The sequence below is a fragment of the Muscardinus avellanarius genome (genome assembly GCF_963383645.1).
Source record: "Muscardinus avellanarius genome assembly, chromosome: 13".
NCBI classification, from domain to species: Eukaryota; Metazoa; Chordata; class Mammalia; order Rodentia; family Gliridae; genus Muscardinus; species Muscardinus avellanarius.
The window spans coordinates 41,611,127-41,630,041 of record NC_137799.1 but is presented as its reverse complement, the minus strand read 5'-3'; the positions used below and the strand labels follow the sequence as shown (position 1 = coordinate 41,630,041).

The 18,915-nt window shown below is 48.1% G+C and overlaps 1 pseudogene across 1 annotated transcript; it reads right to left on the bottom strand.

The window, feature by feature from the left end:
• Nucleotides 1-13,201: 13,201 nt before the first annotated feature.
• Nucleotides 13,202-13,997, bottom strand: LOC308272335 (transcription initiation factor TFIID subunit 9-like; annotated as a pseudogene). Its single transcript has one exon. The product of its transcript is annotated as a transcription initiation factor TFIID subunit 9-like (transcript).
• Between the last annotated feature and the right edge of the window lie 4,918 nt (nt 13,998-18,915).

The window sequence follows — 18,915 nt, the reverse complement described above, 5'->3', positions numbered from 1 at the left end:
CAGGCTCTCACTAAGTGGGGGAGGGCCTCACTAAGTAGCTAAGGCTGGCTGCAAACCTGTGATCCTCCTATCTCAGCCTTCCAAGTACTGGGATTACAAGTGTACACCACCATGCTCAGCTAACCCTTTTTAGTCAGCCGGGCTGAGTAAATATTCTGTTTCAAAAACAAAGTAAAGTAATCCCAGAATTTGGGAGGCTGAGACAGGAGGATCTGGGTTTGCAGACAGCCTCAGCTACTTTAGTGAGGCCCCTCACAACTCAGTGAGACCCTGTTTCAAAATAAAGAAAAAAAAAAAATCCAGCTGGGGGTGTAGCTCAGATGTAGAATGCCCCCTGGGTTCCATCCCCAGTACTGCAAAAGAGAAAAAAAAAAAAGTAAAATAGGGCCAGGGGTGTAGCTCGGATGTAGAATGCCCCGGGTTCAATTCCCAGTACTGAAAAAAAGAAAAAAGAAAAAGAAAAAACAAAATAAAAAAAGAAGAGACTTCCTAAATTGCTGAGAACCTCCCTACTTGCTGAGATTGTCCTGGAACTTGTGGTCCTCCTATCTCAGTCTCCCAAGTAGTGAGATTACAGATGTGTACCACCACACCTGGATTATTTTTCATTTTGAAACAGGATCTCATTAGGTTTCTGAGAGTTTTGCTAAGTTGCTGAGCCTGGCCTTGAACTTGAGATCCTCCTGTCTCAGCCTCCCAAGTACATGAGCCACCATGCCTAGCTTTATTTTTTATTTTAGAATGGGGTCTTGCCAGGCATGGTGGTGCACACTTGTAATCCCAGCATTCGGGAGGCTGAGACCTGGAGGATCGCGGTTCACGGACAGCCTCAGCTACTTAGTGAGGCCCTCTGCAATTCAGTGAGACCCGGTTTCAAAATAAAGAATAAAAAATAGGGCAGGGGGTGTAGCTCGGAGGTCGAATGCCCCTGGGTTCCATCCCCAGACCCGCAAAAAAAAAAAAAAAAAAAAAAGAATGGGGTCTTGCACCAGGTAAGGTGGCACACATTTGTAATTCCAGTACTTGGGAGGCTGAAACAAAAGGATTGCATGTTCGAGGACAGTCTTAGCAAATAGTGAGACTCTCAGCAACCTAGAGAGAACCTGTTTAAAAAAAAAAAGAGAGCTGGCCAGGTATGGTGGCTCACACTTGTAATCCCAGCATTTGAGAGGCTAAGACAGGAGGAGGATCACGGTTTGTAGCCAGCCTCCGCTACTTAATGAGGCCCTTTGTAACTCAGTGAGACCCTGTTTCAAAATAAAGAATAAAAAATAGTGCTGGGGGTATAGCTCGGAGATAGAATACCCCTGGGTTCCATTCCCTAGTACAAAAAAAAAAAAAAAAATAGAGCTGAGGATGTAGCTCAGAGGTAGAATGCCCCTGATTTCAATCCCTAGTAATCCAATCAATCAATCAATAGAAATAGGGTCTTGCTGAGTTGCTGAAGTTCTTACTAAGTTGCTAAGCCTAGCCTTAAACCTATGGTCCCTTTATTTAAGCCTCCCAACTACTAGATTATTGGCATTCTGCACCATGGCCAGCTCACTGGGCTCTTTTTTGAGATAGGATCTTTCTAAATTATCCAGGCTGGCCTCAAACTTGTGAACCTCCTGTCTCCTTCTGACTAGCTGAAATTACAGAAGTGTACCAGCACACCCAACACAGCCTTACTTTCCATGCAGCATTTATTTAATGCAGTGCTGGAGATCAAACCCAGGGCCTTGGGCATGCAAAGGATACACTCTACCACTGAACTGCAGTCCCAGTCCTTATCCCGCCTTTAATAATCAGAAAATTAAGCTGGGCGTGGTCACTCATGCTTGTAATTCCAGCATTTGGGAGGAGGAGAGAGGAGGATCACTGTTCGAGTCCAGCCTCAGCTACTTAGTGAGACCCTCCACAACTTAGTGAGACCCTGTTTCAAAATAAAGAATAAAGCCGGGCGTGGTGGTGCACACTTGTAATCGTCACGCTTAGGAGGCTGAAACAGGAGGATCGTACGGGTTCGAAGCCAGCCTCAGCTACTTAGTGAGGCTCTCAGCAACTTAGTGAGACCCGGTTTCCAAATAAAAATATAAAATAGGTCTGGGAGTATAGCCCAGAGGTAGAAAGCCCCTGGGTTCCACCCCCAATACCACCCAAAAAATAAAGAAAGAAAGAAAGAAAGAAAGAAAGAAAGAAAGAAAGAAAGAAAGAAAGAATAAAAAATAGGGTTGGGGGTATAGCTCAGAGGTGGAATGCCCCTGGGTTCAATCCCCAGTTTCGTTTAAAAAAAAAAGAAAAGAAAGGAAAGGGAAGAAAGAAGGAAAGAAAGAAGGAAAGGAAGCAAGAAAGGAAGGAAGAAAGAAAAGAAAATTGGGCTGGAAGTATAGTTTATGATAGAGCACTTGGCTAGCATATGCAAGGCCCTGAGTCCTATCCACAGCACCACCAAAGGAAGGAGGAGGCGGAGGAGGAGGAAGGGCCAATGCTCCCTTCCTCCTTGAGCCCTGCTCCCACAGGACTGGGAGCCAAGAACATGCCCTCATCTCTAAGATTGTATAACAGAATTGCCTGGACTTAATCCCAATAATTGAGGGCCCTGGGGACCTATCCCTTGAGGAGTGACTGTCAAAAATAAGAATTCCCAAGCCAGGTGTGGTGATACACGCCTATAATCCCAGTTCTTGGGAGGCTGAGACAGGAGGTTCACAGGATTGAGGACAGCTTCAGCAATTTAATGACACCCTGTTTTCAAATCAAAATAAAATAGGGCTGGGGTGTACCTTGGAGGTAGAATGCCTCTGGGTTTAACCTTCAGTAGCAAAGAGAGACAGCAAGACAGAGAGAGACAGAGAACTTCCAGGCCAGAGGTAGTTCATGCCCAAAGAAGTGAGGGTTAGTGGTACACATAAGGTAGGTTCACACTCATGCAGGCACCCACACATGCACGTAAACACATCACATACTGCACGACTTGCAGTCAGGCAATCACCTATAGATGCTGAGCTCTGGGCTCCCATTCATGTGAAAGCCTAGACATAGGTTCACACACATATATGGAAAGCATACACCAGCGCCTTCTTACAGCCCTCAGTCCAGAGAAATGCAATCTCCCCCCAGCCGGGAGGCTCCGTGGTGAATCAGGGAGCCATCACCGAGTGCCTGCCCGCTGGCCCTATTGCCAGCCTATGACTCAAGACACAACCTGAGATTCCTGGTGCCAGTCCCAACCACTGGTTGTGGGAGTGGGGGACACCCCTGCCAGGCTACCCTTTCTGCTCTCCACCCTGTGGTGAGCTTCTTTGCCCCTTGCTGCCTCAAATGGGGCTGCAGAGATAGCATAGAGCAGGAATTTCTGGACACTGAAAAAGCGGGAGCCCCAGTGCACATGCTCCACCCTCCTTCATCCTAGGCTTGATAGAGCAGTGCGGCCTGGGAGCCAGAGCAGGGAGAAACAGGAGCAGCTCTGCTGCCAGCAGGCACACTCAAGATCCTCGCAACACATGTGTGTGCACTCGGCTCACATGGGTGGCTCCAGAAGGAGGCAGGTCATACACACACACAACTGTGGATTTGTAGGTCTTGTTCACATTAAGCAGCATTTAATACATATGTCACCTACACATATTTCCCTATGTGTCACATGTATGCATATACCTGTCTATAATCCTGGGTATGCAGTTTACCATAGAAGCATCTTTGTGACCCTCAGAGTTGGGAGTTGATACAGCCCCGTGCCAAGGCACTTGGCTGGGTAAGTGAAACCATTTCCTTGTTCCCCTTGTCCCCTCAATCAGGGCCCAATATGCAGGACCATGACTCCCACCATCTCATTTATATCTATAACTAGGGTGTAACCATGTTCACACATGTGCATACACATGCTCATGGGAATGGTTAAGCTCGGAGCTGAGGAGGTAGGAATGGACAGGTTTTTAGGTTGAGGAGAACCCTGCTTGCAGGAGAGAAGGATACAGTGCCTTCCAAAGCCCCTTGTTCCTTTCTACCCTTCTTGGGTCACCTGAGATGGAGAGGGGTCCAGGGATATCTGTATGGAAGTGCCAGGCTGGCCTAAATGCGGGCCCCAAGAGTGACTGCCTCACAACACAATTCCAGGACATTATTCCCATTGTATTGATGTGATTGGCGCCCTCTGGAGCACAAGGCAGAGGCAAGCCTGGCTTCATGGATCAGAAGCAGCTCTGTGAGGTCCCAGCCCTCTGAGTCACACAGCTTACCCAGAGCTCTCTGAGCTCCCTCTCATGCTTAGGGAAAGCCGGTCAGGGCTGAGAGCAGGCCCAGAGCCAGCCCCTTTAGGAGCTCTGGAAGGAGGCCCATGAGGTCTCACCTCCTTCTGGGACATCTTGAGCAAGGCCTGTGTCTCATCTGGGCGGGAGGCTGAACCAGGCAAGAGGCCTGGGCAGCAAGCACATCCTCCTGTGGGAGGCCATGACTCCTTGAAGGTCAGAGCTGGGGGAGTGGGTTCCCAGGCAAGGGAAGGGCCAAAGATGCAAGTCCCAGCCTGCTGGACCAGAGGGGCTGGCTGGGGCCCTTTAAGGAGAAAGGGTGGCACACCTTCATTTCCTGCACCCCCAATCTCTTTCTGCCTGAAGGGGAGCAGCCTGAACCAAGCTTTGGACCTTGCTGTTGGTGAGTCAGAGGTGCAGTGGAAATGTAGAAATCAGCTCACTCTAGAGTCCCCCCCCAGTCTCTACCCCAAACCCCCTCATTTATTTCAGAGCATTAGCCTGGATGGGGGAGGGCAGAGCAAAACAGACACAGACATCTTCAAGCATAGAAAAATCCACTTTGCAAAACAACCTCTAGAAGTAGGTGCATTTTCCCCAGTTCACAGATGACCAAACTGAGGTTTAGAGAAAAGCCACCTGCTAACGTCACTCAGCTACTGGGGACTGAGCCGAGATTCAAGGCCCATGGGGACAGGAGGACAGGTGAAGAAGGCGGGAAAGCCAGGGGGCCACAGGTCTGAGGCACAAGGAGAGCAGGGAGCCAGGACTCAGGCCCCATGGAGACCCTCCATGCTCTTCCTTTTTCCAGAATGTTCCCCCACTCTTAGGCCACTGACAGACACTGTTCCTGTTTCTGAGCTTCAAGGGTAGGGGGCTGGCTCTGGACTGGAGTAGGGAGTGGAGAGCCAGAATGAATCACTCTATTATGAGCGTCCCCAGACCGAGGGGCGGGCGGGCAGCTCCTCCTCCTGCGCCAAGATAGTTACCCCCGTCTCCAGACAGGGAGGCAGCCCAGAGCCCGTAAATATGAAACCCCTCCTTAGGCACCTCTCCATGAATGTCCAACCCTGAGAAAATCTACCTTTTAACCTATATCCTGGGGACTCTGCCCCCCCCCAGGTGTCTCTGCACGGTCCTCCACAGACTTTGAGGGGTTAGGATGGCGGAGGGTCACAGGAGGCAGCAGAGGATAGGAGGAGGCCCAGACCCCTACTGAGGAAGGGCCCAGAGTTATAGGGACTATACTGATGGGAGCAGAGGCCTCTGGCAGACCCAGGATCTTGGCCCCGAACCTGGTATGGCCACAGCCCAGTTCAGTGACCTAGACTTCTCTCTTCCCCCACCCCTCAGAGTCTCAATTTCTCTACTAGTCATATGGAGGCTTTACTTGTAGGCACTGCCAGGGCTTCTCTAAGAATGAAACAAGATTGAGGATGTTTCGGGCTTTGAACACTACCATATAGTCAATATGGCAGGAAGGTCCAGGCCAAAAGCTGACTGTACCCAGAGCCACATCGCCTCATGTGTGAATATCCATGCACATCCATGTGCATGCTTAGCTGTGTGTGTGCCTGTGTACCCATGGAATCCATATACACATCTGTGGGAGATGGGGATCTGTTGAGGAGTCTGGAGACAAATTGCCAGACATTAGGGTCAGCTGCATGTTAGCAAGGAGTGGAGGAGGTTAGTGATATGGAGTTGACCCAGACTAGGCCATCCCTGGTCTAGGATATCTGGAGAGCTCTGGTTCCCTGAAGGTCCTGCCTTCTGATGAGAATCTCCTTCCTCACTGGCAGAAAAGTTTTTGGAGCCAAAAGAGGGTTACTTCAGATTTTGAAAGGCCAGGGCCAGGGGTTGAGGAGGAAAGGAAAACTTACAGGCTTCCTAGAAGGCCCAAGCCAGAGCCAAGCGTTATTTTGGCTCCTGCAGCCAGGAAGAGAATAAAGCTGGGCTAGGGCAATCAGATGGCTGCCTGGAGAAGGAAGCACTGGGCTGGGGATTTCATGGAGAGTGTTTCAAGTGAGAGAGAAAGCTGGACTGGACCCTAGCCTGGGTATGAAGAGAGGAGAAGCAGAGAGGCCAAGGAGGGAGACAGGTGGAACTGGAAAGGTTTGGGGTCTTCAACCAAGGGCCCGGACCTTATCCAGAGGGCAGGAGATATTTGAGCTGTGCTTCTCTAAGCCCAGCACGCTGAGGAGGCTCTCAAAAGCGCTGCTGCTGCTGGAGGTGGGGATAGGGAAACCAAGAGACCAGGGCACTGGCCACCTACTGTTTCAACACAGCATTTTAACCCTTTTACACCAGGGTTCCAATTAGGATTACAATTTGTATGTGGAAGGGTACTAGGGATTGAACCCACAGGCATTTTATCTCCAAACTCTACCCCCAGCCTGTTTATTTTTTGTTTTGAAAGAGAGTCTCACTAGGTCCCTGAGAGTCTTGCTACATTGCTCAGTCTATCCTCTAACCTGCTGTCCTCCTATCTCAGCCTCCCAGGTACTGGGATTGTAGGTGTGTGCCTCCACATCTGGCTAGGATTACGATTGACAAATGTTCCCCTGCTAAGAACAATGGCTGAGGAGAGCTTGATGGTTTTAAGCAGGGGAGTGACTTCATCTCTATTTGCCACATGGAAAGATCCCTCCAGCTGCCAAGTGGAGGATGGGTAGGAAGGGGAGAGCCTGGTGTGAGGAGGATGAGGAGGAGGCTATAAGGGAGGGAAAGAGCCGAGCGTGGTGGCACACGCTTGTAATCCCCGCGCTTGGGAGGCGGAGACAGGAGGATCGCATAGGTTCGAAGCCAGCCTCAGCTACTTAGTGAGGCTTTCAGCAACTTAGTGAGACCCTGTTTCCAAATAAAATATAAAAAATAGGTCTGGGAGTATAGCCCGGAGGTGGAAAGCCCCTGGGTTCCACCCCCAGTACCACAAAAGAGAAAGAAAGAAAGAAAGAAAGAAAGAAAGAAGGAAGGAAGGAAGGAAGGAAGGAAGGAAGGAAGGAAGGAAGAAAGGGAAAAGAGACCAGACTCACACAATGGCTGGAGGTAGGGAGGGACATGAATTTGGGACTTAGGAGGCAGAATGAGAAAGACAGATGGGCAAGGAGCCGAGGAAGCTGGAGGTGGGCAGAACTGGGTGGACAGGAGCTGGTGTTCTCCCAGGTCAGCTGAATAACTGCTGTCTGAAGGGCCTGTGGAGGAAGGGCAGGGGGCACTGGGGAGTTGGCAGGAGGCTCTGCATGGGGCATGCCAGGAAGGTGATGAGTATGTGCGCCTCAGTACACTCTCCCTCATCCCAGCCCAGTTTGCCTGCTAATTACAGGGCAGCTGCCAACCACCCGCCCAAAGGGAGAGGAGTCACAGGGAAGGGATGCGGGGAGCGGCTGGGGCAGCAGAAGAGTCTGAAGTCAGAGATCAGGAATGACTTCTTGAGGGTCTCTAGTTCTGGGGTCAGTGGGAACCAGGCACTAAGGAAATGCCGTAAGTAGAGAGATGGTGGGAAGGGTTGTTGTGGCGAGAAATTAGGGAAAGGCCAGGATGTCATAAGTGACTACCTTTTGTTTGCTTTTTTTTTTTTTTTTTTTTCTGATGCTGGGAATTGAACCCAGGGGCATTCTACCTTCCAGCTATACCCACAGCCCTCTTTATTTTTTATTTGGAAACAGCGTCTCGCTAAGTTGCTGAGCCTGGCTTTGAACCTGCGCTCCTCCTGTCTCAGCCTCCCAAGTACTGGGATTACAGACGTGCACCACCACACCTGGCTACCTATCATTTTTTATCTAAACTATTGGTCAAAGGGTGGATCTACAGGTTCTCTTGCCCCTTTGGTGAAGGCTCAATCTTGGCCTTCAGTTTTTGGGAGACCAAGCCCTGTCCTGTAGGTTGCCAGTCTGGAAAAATAAAAGCTAAGTGGGTTCTGTTTTGGAGGACTTCCAGGTCAGGGAGCAGAGATTCAATAGATGAGCTGAAGTGGCCCACTGTGTTCACACTCCCACCCTCCGCTGCCCTTGACCCTGCTCCTCGGGGTGTGTGTGTGTGTGTGTGTGTGTGTGTGTGGTACTGGGGGTGGAACCCCAGGGCTTTCTACCTCCGGGATACACTACCAGACCTATTTTATACTTTATTTGGAAACAGGGTCTCACTAAGTTGCTGAGAGCCTCACTAAGAAGCTGAGGCTGGCTTAGAACCTGTGCGATCCTCCTGTCTCAGCCCCCCAAGGGCAGGGATTACAAGTGTGCAGGGTTATTTTGACAACAGCTGCTGCCAGGCCTCTCTTTTCTTCCTTCTCACCTCACCCCTTTGCCCCATGAAAGCCAGGCTTAGCCAGGCTACCATGATTCTCTGTAGCTTCACCCCGCCCCCCAACTCCCTGTGTGACTCTGGGCAAGTTTGTACACTTCTCTGAGCCTCAAATAAACCAGAAAAACAATTCTCCACGCCCATCTCTCAAAAGCTGAAGTGTGAGAGGAAGATTCCTGGGTTTGGAGCACACCTCTTCTTGGTTCCCCTTAGACCCCTGGGGCATCCTGAGATGCCTCCCTCACCTCCCTTTCTGGGGCAGGGAGATGGGCAGATGGGCCTTTCCTGTGGAGGGTAGGGGTGACTCAGGTGCCCCAGGGTTCCCCTCTACCTTATCACTCACCTGGATTAATCTATGACTCACTGAGCAAGTGCGGATGTTGGGGGTGTGGTATGTAAATGGGGGGAGAGGGAGCTACTTAGCCCAAATCTGACTTAATAGGTCAGGGATCTAGCAGTCCTCAGGACTTCATTGAATGGCTCCCAAGGATTTGGGATTGCGCTTTTTCTCCTCCAAAGTAAGGAACTGGGCAGAGGAAAGTAGGGTCTCCGTGTGTGTGTGTGTGTGTGTGTGTGTGTGTGTGTGTGTGTGTGTGTTATTAGAGTCCCAGGGTATTATACTTCTGAACTATACCCACAGTTGTGGTACTGAATATTGAACCCAGGGGTGTTCTGTCTCTGAGCTATACTCCCCACTGTATTATTTATTTATTTATTTTGCGATACTGGGGATGGAATCCAGGGGCATTCTACCTCTGAGTTACACTCCCAGCCCTATTTTTTATTCTTTATTTTTGAAACAGGGTTTCACTGAGTTGCAAATGGCCTTCCTAAGTAGCCAAAGCTGTCCACAAACCCAGATCCTCCTGTCTCAGCCTCCCAAATGCTGGAATTACAAGCGTGCGCCACCGTACCCAGCTATTTTTATTCTTTCTTTCTTTCTTTCTTTCTTTCTTTCTTTTCTTTTCTTTTCTTTTATTTATTTATTTTGTGGTACTGGGGGGTAGAACCCAGAGGGTTTTCTACCTCTGGGCTGAGGCTGGCTTCGAACCTGTGCGATCCTCCTGTCTCAGCCTAAGGGCTGGGATTATAAGCGTACGCCACCACGCCCGGCTATTTTTTATTCTTTATTTGAAACAGGATCTCACTGAGTTGCAAAGGGCCTCACTAAGTAGCAGAGGCTGTCCTTGAACCGTGATCCTGCAATCTCAGCCTCCCAAATACAAGGATTACAAGTGTGGACCACCACACCCAGCTCTTATTTTATTTTATTTTGAAACAGGGTTTCACTAGTTGCAGAGGGCCTCATAAATTGCTGGAAACATTCTGTCTCAGCCTCCCAAGTACTGGGATTACAGGTGTGCGCCATGATACCTGGCTGAAAATAGGGTCTTTACCTACAAAGCTCTGGTTTAAAGGAGGTTATCAACTCTACAGACAAAGAAGAGGACCTTTGGAAAGAGAGTTCACTAAATTGAACTAGATAAGAAAGTCAATCGGAATAGGGGAAAGAAGAACCAAAGGGAAGAGCCATAGAAAGGAGTCCAGGAAAGCCAGGCATGGTGGTGGTGCAGGTTTGTAATTCCAGTTTTTGGGAGGTTGAGACAGAAGGATCGAGGATTCGCAGCCAGCCTCAGCTATTTAGTGAGGCCCTCTACAACTTAATAAGACTCTGTTTAAAAATAAAGAATAAAGGCCGGGCATGATGAGGCACGCTTGTAATCCCCATGCTTGCAAGGCTGAGACAGGAGGATTGCACAGGTTCGAAGCCAGCCTCAGCTACTTAGTGAGGCTCTCAGCAACTTAGTAAAATCCTGTTTCCAAATAAAATATAAAATAGGTCTGAGAGTGTAGCTCAGAGGTAGAAAGCCCCTGGGTTACACCCCCAGTACCACACACAAAAATAAAAATAATAAGTACATAAAATAAAGAATAAAAAATAGGGCTAGGGGTGTAGCTCAGAGGTAGAAGGACCCTGGGTTTAATCCTAGTACCATAAAAATAAATAAATAAATAAATAAATAAATAAATAATAAAAATAGGGCTGGGAGTGTAACTCAGAGGTAGAATGCCCCTGGGTTTAATCTCCAGTACTGCGAAAACAAAAACAAAAACAAAAGAAATAAAGAAGGAGCCGGGCGTGGTGGCACACACTCCCAGCATCCGGGAGGCTGTAACTGGAGGATCGCGGTTCACGGACAGCCTCAGCTACTCAGTGAGGCCCTCTGCAACTTAGTGAGACCCTGTTTCAGAATAAAGAATAAGAAATAGGGCAGGGGGTGTAGCTTGGAGATAGAGCGTCCCTGGGTTCCATCCCCAGACCCGAAAAAGAAAGAAAGAGAGAAAGAAAGAAGGAAAGAAAGAAAGAAAAAAAGAAAGAAAAGAAGAAAAGAAAAGAAAAGAAAAGAAAAGAAATCCAGGATTCCTACCTCTTACTTGAGAACTTTTTCATACTCCCCCAAACAGCAAACCAGAGCTGGATGCAAAAGCCCTTATGCACAAAGACCAGTGCATACAGATGTGTGCACACCAGCACACACACAACAGATAAATATGCCCATCCAATAGATTCTCATCCATCTTGTCTACCTGTAGAGTTAGGTGCAGAGGCAGGCACACCACAGGCTGCAGAGCACACCCACACAGAAGACTGCCAGCGAGGCTTCTCCAGTTTCCTTCTCCTGAGGTTCCAGCTCCTGACCGACCACCCAGCCCCAGCCCCTCAGCCATAACCTGAGCACCTCCCAATCTGGAGCCCAGTGGGCTGGACCTGAGTGACCAGAAGCATGATGCTACACTGAAGCAGAGTCAAGGCAGAGTGCTCTTGGACACCAGCTGCTCTTGGACACCAGCCTCCTCACCTCCTTCCCAGAGAGAGTCTGGGGAAAGCAGGTTGCAGCTGCCACAGGAGAGATTTAAAGCCCAGCCGGAACCGGGCGTGGTGACACACACTTGTAATCCCAGTACTTGAGATGCTGAGACAGGAGGATCACAGGTTCAAAGCCAGCCTCAGCTACTTAGTGAGGCTTCAGCAAGTTAGTGAGACCCTGTTTCCAAATAAAATATAAATTAGGTCTAGGGGTATAGCTCAGAAGTAGAAGGCCCCTGGCTTCCATCTCCAGCGCCACACGAATGAATAAATAAATAAATAAATAAATAAATAAATAAATAAACTCAGCAGAAGCAGAATGTAGAAAGGGACAGTGCCACCGCTTCTTGGGTTTCTGAGCTCTCTTCCCTTGTCACATTGGGCAGTGGGCACCTGACAGAGCGATACTCAGGCACATTCGCTCCCCTCCTGCCCTTGCACTGGGGATTAGACTCAGGGACATCCTACCTAGCTACATGCCCAGCCCTATCTATGTATGCATTATGTGTTTATTTACTTATTATGGTACTGGGGCTGGAATCCAAGAGCTTTCTCTGAGATAGAATTCCCAGCCTTATTTATTTATTTATTTATTTATTTATTTATTTATTTATTTTTGCAGTACTGGGGATGGAACCCAGGGGCATTATACCTCCAAGCTACCACCCCAGCCCTATTTTTTAGTCTTTTTTTTATTTTTTTGAAACAGGGTGTCACTGAGTTGCAGAGGGCCTCACTAAGTAGCTGAGGCTGTCCGTGAACTGTGATCCTCCAGTCTCTGCCTCTCAAATGCTGGGATTACAAGCATGCGCCACCAAACCCAGCTCCTAGGCCTATTTTTATTCTTTATTTTGAAACAGGGTCTTGCTAAGTTACAAAGGGCCTCACTAAGTAGCTGAGGTTGTCCATGAACAATCCTCCTGTCTCAGCCTCCCAAATGCTGAGATTATAAGCATGCGTGGCTCTTTAATTTGAAACAGGGTCTCAGCCAGGCATGGTGACCTGCCTGTAATCTTAGTACTTGGGAGGCTGAGACAGGAGGATCACAGGTTCAACAGCCTCAGCAATTTATTGAGACCCAGTTCCAAATTTAAAAATAAAAATAGGCCAGGTGTGGTGGCGCATGCTTTTAATCCCCGTGCTTGGGAGGTGGAGACAGGAGGATCGCGTTAGTTCGGAGCCCAGCCTCTCTGGTTTAAGAGACCCTGTTTCCAAATTAAAATATAAAATAGGTCTGGGAGTGTAGCCCGGAGGTAGAAGGGCTTCCAGGAACCCCAGTATCACCAATAAATAAATAATAAATAATAAATAATAAAAATAAAGATGGGCATGGTGGCACACACTTGTAATCCCAGCAGCTGAGACAGGAGGATATTTTCTTTCTTTCTTTCTTTCTTTTTTTTTTTTTGCAATACTAGGGATGGAACCCAGGGGCATTCTATCTCCAAGCTACACCTCCAGTCCTATTTATTTATTTTTTTGGGTGGTACTGGGGTTCCTGGAAGCCCTTCTACCTCCAGGCTACACTCCCAGACCTATTTTTACATTTTTATTTGGAAACAGGGTCTCCTAAGCCAGCGTGCGCGGCTAGCTTTGAACCTGCGCGATCCTCCTGTCTTTGCCTCCCAAGCGCGGGGATTACAAGTGTGCGCCACCACGCCCGGCCAGTCCTATTTTTTTTTTCAGTGAAAAAGATTAACTATTTACTCTTTAAATACTATGTGAATTTTCTGAAGTACAACTTGAAAACAGCCAGCATGCTTAATTTCAGTACAGCCGAATCAGGTTCAAATGTACTAGATTACAAATTATTGTAGTCATAAGCATCATCATCGGCGTCTTCGTCATCATCACGTTTCCTTTTCAATGCATTTGATGACTCATTGGCAGTATTTTGTGATGGTGCCATATTAGTGGTAATCAGAATGTTTTTGGACCCAATTAATGATGGGTTAATCAGAACATTCTGAACTGCTGATGTTGCAGGAATTGATGCTTTTACAGCAGGGGACGGTGAAGCAGGCATCTGCACTGTAAACCTTTGCCCAGTGGGAGACACTGGAGTCCCTACTTTAGTTGAAACAGACATGGTTTGTGGGGTTGGTGTGCCTAGTGTGGGAGTACTTGGTCTACTAGTGACTGAACCAACACTTAACCATGGAACTGTTATTCTTCCTGCAGATGTAGATGCCTTTTTTTTTGTAAAGATTTGAGCCTATAGTTTGGAGCTGTTAAGCAATATCTATCAGGTGGCAATCTAGGACCTGAATGTAGCTTGATCAATGGCAAGTGGGTTTGATTTCTCTGCCTTGCAATATCTAGTAAAAAAAACTCTCGGCGAAGAAGAGGTAAATGACTGGTCTGCGCAACACTGAATTGCTAATCACATGTCATCTGCATCGACAGTAGCTTTCTTAGCATGGCTTGAATAAATTTTAGCATTCTAGAATTGTGGTCACATCTGAGAAGGCTAACTCCAACATCTGATTTATAATTCTTGGCTCATATTCTGTGATCCCCATATCCTTCAGGATTTGTGCCATCATCTGTGCATCTTTTGGCATGCTCTTGGGAGAAGTCAACTTGCCCGACTCCATGATATCTGGTGATCAAACTTCTTGAGCTAATTCACCCACATTAATGTATTTCAGTCCTGATGTGTGTGTGTGTGTGTGTGTGTGTGTGTGTGTGTGTGTGTGTGTGTGTGGTACTGGGGTTCCTGGAAGCCCTTCTACCTCCGGGCTACACTCCCAGGCCTATTTTATATTTTAATTTGGAAACAGGGTCTCTTAAGCCAGAGAGGCCGGCTTTGAACCAGCGGATCCTCCTGTTTCTGCCTCCCAAGCGCGGGGATTACAAACGTGCGCCACCACGCCCGGCTTCAGTCCTGATCTTGATGCAAGTTCTTTGCCTAGTGTGGTTTTCCCAACCCCAGGTGTGCCCGTGAGCAGGATGTTCGGCAGCAACATAGCTCTCCCGGCGGCCGGTGCAGGCGCCTTGCTCACGTGGCTGGCGCGGGCGGGCAGCAGCCGGCCAGTCCTATTTTTTTTTTTTTTCATTCTTTATTTTGAAACAGGGTCTCACTGAATTGCAAAGGGCCTCACTAAGTAGCTGAGGCTGTCTTTGAACCGTGATATTCCTGCCTCAGGCTCCCAAGCACTGGGATTACAAGCGTGCGCCACCATGCTGGGCTTTTTTTTTTTTTTAAACAGGGTCCCACACTGAGTGTGATTGTATATGCCTGTAATCCCAGTACTTGAGTGGCTGAGACAGAAGGGTCCCGGGTTTAAGACCAGCGTCAGAAATTTAGCAAGACCCTGTTCCAAAAAAAAAAAAAAAAACCAAACAAAAAACATCTGGGTGTGGGAGGCTGAGACAGGAGGATTGCATAGGTTCGAAGCCTTGGCTACTTAGTGAGACTTTCCGCAACTTAGTGACACCCTATTTCCAAATAAAACATAAAATAGGTCTGGGAATATAGCCCGGAGGTAGAAAAGCCCCTTCGTTCTACTCTCAGTACCAAATAAATAAATAAATAAATAAAATATAAAGTAAGCCGAGAGTGGTGGCACACGCTTGTAATCCCAGCATTTGAGAGGCTGAGACAGGAGAATCACAGTTTGTGGACAGCCTCAGCTACTTAGTGAGGCCCTTTGCAACTCAGTGAGACCCGTTTCAAAATAAAGAATAGAGCTGGGCGTGGCGGCACACTTGTAATCCCTGCTCTTGGAAGGTGGACACAGGAGGATCACACAGGTTCGAAGCCGGCCTCTCTGGTTTAAGAGACCCTGTTTCCAAATAAAAATATATATTAAAAAAATAGGTGTCTGGGAGTGTAGCCCAGAGGTAGAAGGGTTTCCAGGAACCTCAGTACCACCAAAAAGAAAAAAAAAAAAAAAAAAAGAAAAGAAAAGAAAGAAAGGAAGGAAGGAAGAAAGGAAGGAAGAATAGAGCTGGGTGTGGTGGCACATGTTTGTAATCCCAGCATTTGAGAGGCTGAGACCAGAGGATCCTGGTTCATCAACAGCCTCAGCTACTCAAAATAAAATAAAAAATAGGTCAGGGGATGTCGCTCAGAGGTCGAATGCCCCTGGTTTCCATCCCCAGACCCACAAAAATAAATAAATAAAGAAAGAAAGAAAGAAAGAAAGAAAGAAAGAAAGGGCTGGGGTGTAGTACCACAATAAAATAAAATAAAAATTAAATTAAATTAAATTAAATTAAAATAGAGCCAGGCATGGTGGTGCATACTTGTAATCCCAGTACCTGAGACGCTGAGACAGGACCGCAGGTTTTCAGACAGTCTTAGCAATTTAGTGAGACTCCCCTATAACTTAGTGAGACTCTGTTTCAAAATAAAGAATAAAATAAGCCGGGCGTGGTGGCACGTGCTTGTAATCCCCGCGCTTGGGAGGCAGAGACAGGAGGATCGCACAGGTTTGAAGCCAGCATCAGCTACTTAGTGAGGCTCTCAGCAACTTAGTGAGACCCTGTTTCCAAATAAAATATTAAAAAATAGGTCTGGGAGTATAGCTCAGAGGTAGAAAGCCTCTGGGTTCCAGCACCACCAAAAAAAAAAAAAAAAAAAAAAAAAAAAAGAATAAAATAGGGCTGAAGATGTTGCTCAGAGGTAGAATGCCCTGTATTTAATCCCCACAAAAATAAATAAGTAAAAATAAAAATAAATAAATAAAGCCTGGTGTGGTGGTATACACCTGTAATCCTAGTACTTCAGAGGCTGAAACAGGAGAATCACAGGTTCAAGGACAGCCTAAGCAATTTAAGTGAAATCCTGTTTCAAAATAAAAAATAAACAGTGCTGGGGGTATACCTCAAGGGTAGAATGCCTTTGGGTTCAATACCCTGTATTATACATACACCAAAAAAAACAAACTAAAAAGTACTGGGAGTGTAGCTCAGAGGTGGTACAATCAATCCTGAGTTCAGTACCCAATAACACACACACACACACACAGAATGAACATATAACATGAGAGGTAGACTCCACCTCACAATGCCAACTAGTTTATTATTTTTATTTATTTTTTATTTATGGCAATGGGGATTGAACCCAGGGACATTCTACCTCCATGTTACACCCCCCAGACCTATTTTATTTTTATTTTTTGTGGTACTGGGGATGGAACCCAGGGGGCTTCTACCTCCGGGATACACTTCCAGACCTATTTTATATTTTGTTTGGACACAGGGTCTCACTAAGTTGCTGAGAGTCTCACTAAGTAGCTGAGGCTGGCTTCGAACCTGCACGATCCTCCTGTCTCAGCCTCGCAAGTATTGGGATTACAAGCGTGCGCCACCACGCCTGGATGTTTTAATTTTGAAACAGGGCCTTGCAAAGTTAATGAGTCTATTTGCTGAGGCTGTCCTCAAACCTCCTATCCTCCTGTCTGAGCATCCCAAGTACTGGGATTACAGGTGTGCGCCACCACACCGGCCTTTAGTGTCAACTTTTTACTATCCTTCCAGCTTTCTCTTTCATCATCACTACCCCACCTACTCTAAACAGAGCTTGTAAAGGATGATTCTCTTGCCTTTGTGGCCTCCCCTGAGCCCCTGGCCTCCATTAGCCTGGCTGGCAGCCCCTTCCCCACACATCTGTATCCTACTTGAGCAAAAGCCCACACTAAATGCCATGCAGGATAAGAAACCCGTGTGCAGATGTGCTCCTCTTACAGAGCTTAGACCTAGACCAGGTTTATTTATTTTTATTTTTTAGCAGGTCTGGGGATGGAACCCAGAAGCATTCGACCTCCCAGCTACACCTCCTGCCCTAGTTTTTATTCTTTTTTTTGTGGGTCTGGGGATGGAACCTGGGGCATTCGACCTCCGAGCCACCCTCCTGCCCTATTTTTTATTCTTTATTTTGAAACCGGGTCTCACTGAGTTGTGGAGGGCCTCACTAAGTAGCTGAGGCTGTCTGCGAACCGCGATCCTTGGGTCTCAGCCTCCCGAATGCTGGGATTACAAGCGTGCGCCACCACGCCCAGCTATTCTTTATTTTGAAACAGGGTCTCACTAAGTTGCGGAGGGCCTCACTAAGTAGCTGAGTCTGTCCGTGAACCACAATCCTCCGGTCTCAACCTCCTGAATGCTGGGATTATAAGTGTGCACCACCACGCCTGGCCTAGACCAGATTTATTTATTTATTTTATTTTTTATTTTTTGGTGGTACTGGGGTTCCTGGAAGCCCTTCTACCTCTGGGCTACACTCCCAGAACTATTTTTACATTTTTATTTGGAAACAGAGTCTCCTAAGCCAGCGCACGTGGCTGGCTTCGAACCTGCGCCATCCTCCTGTCTCTGCCTCCCAAGCACGGAGATTACAAGCGTGCGCCACCACGGCCAGCCTCTAGACCAGGTTTAAACGAACTGAAAAGTGAGATAAGCCAGGAACTTGAATGGAATTAAGCAATTTAATTTTAAATCAGCGTTCAGGACAAGAGAAGGGTTCACAGCACTGTGAGTGCGTGCCTGCTGAGTGAACTCAACAGGAAGTAACTGCTCCCCTAGTTCAGAGGAGGGAACAAGCACCTCGGGGCCAGGGCAGGGCCCAGGAGGGGCACCACTGGAGCGACGTCTGGAAAAACCACCAGGATTAGGGGAGATGAGGGGCAGGGAGTGGCTGCCAAGAGTGGGGGTAGGAACCAGAATGAAAGAGGCAGCAGTTCCCCTTCTGCTCCTTGGGCCCCAGGAGCTTCTAGAGAGCAGGACTGAGTCTCGCTCATCCCTGCAACCCCCCTGCAGGGGCTGTTGGTGACATGAGTGGGTAGCAGCAGGGGCTGGTGGGACTCAAGACGCTGAGAGGCTAGATGGTAGCACCCAGGGCTTTCTGCAGCTCTTCTGGATGTGGGGGACCACCATTCTCCCTTGCCTCTTCAGCTGCCCAGTGCCTTCCTGTCCTCTGTCCTGTTCCACTGTCTCCACCCAGGAAAGCAGCAGCACCAACACAGGAGGGCATTGTGTCCCAACAATGTGGTCTATTCATGCACACACAGCCCCTCTCCACTGCTCAGTGCTGGGGCTGTGGCCCTCAGGAGCCACACCTTCTCTGGGTCCCATCTGAAGGCCTGATGCTGGGGTGAAGGGCACCCTGAGATCTGGACACACATCCTGCCAGTGAGAAGGGGACAGAGCCTCCACCCAAGCACACACCCTCTTCTTCCAAATACTTCTGGGAGAAGCCTAAGAGGGAACAAAAATAAAACAAAAAGGTTCAGGCCCAGGGCTGCCAGGCAGATGGAGCTCCTGGGTTCAGTTCACTCTAGGCTGGCTTCTATTTCTCTTCTGGGAGTTTAGGTGGTCAGGCCCAGAGGAGTCCACAGGACCGTAGTATGGGGGCATTAGATGAAAAATTGAGGCAAGACTTCTTTTGGGGACAATTCAGGGTGTCCAGGCTAGCAGGACTTCCAAGGAGGGCCCATCTGCAATGAGGGTGCCCAGTGACAGCTTGCTCCAAAGGTCCACAGTCTTTCTGTCCATCAAAAGCTTGCCCCA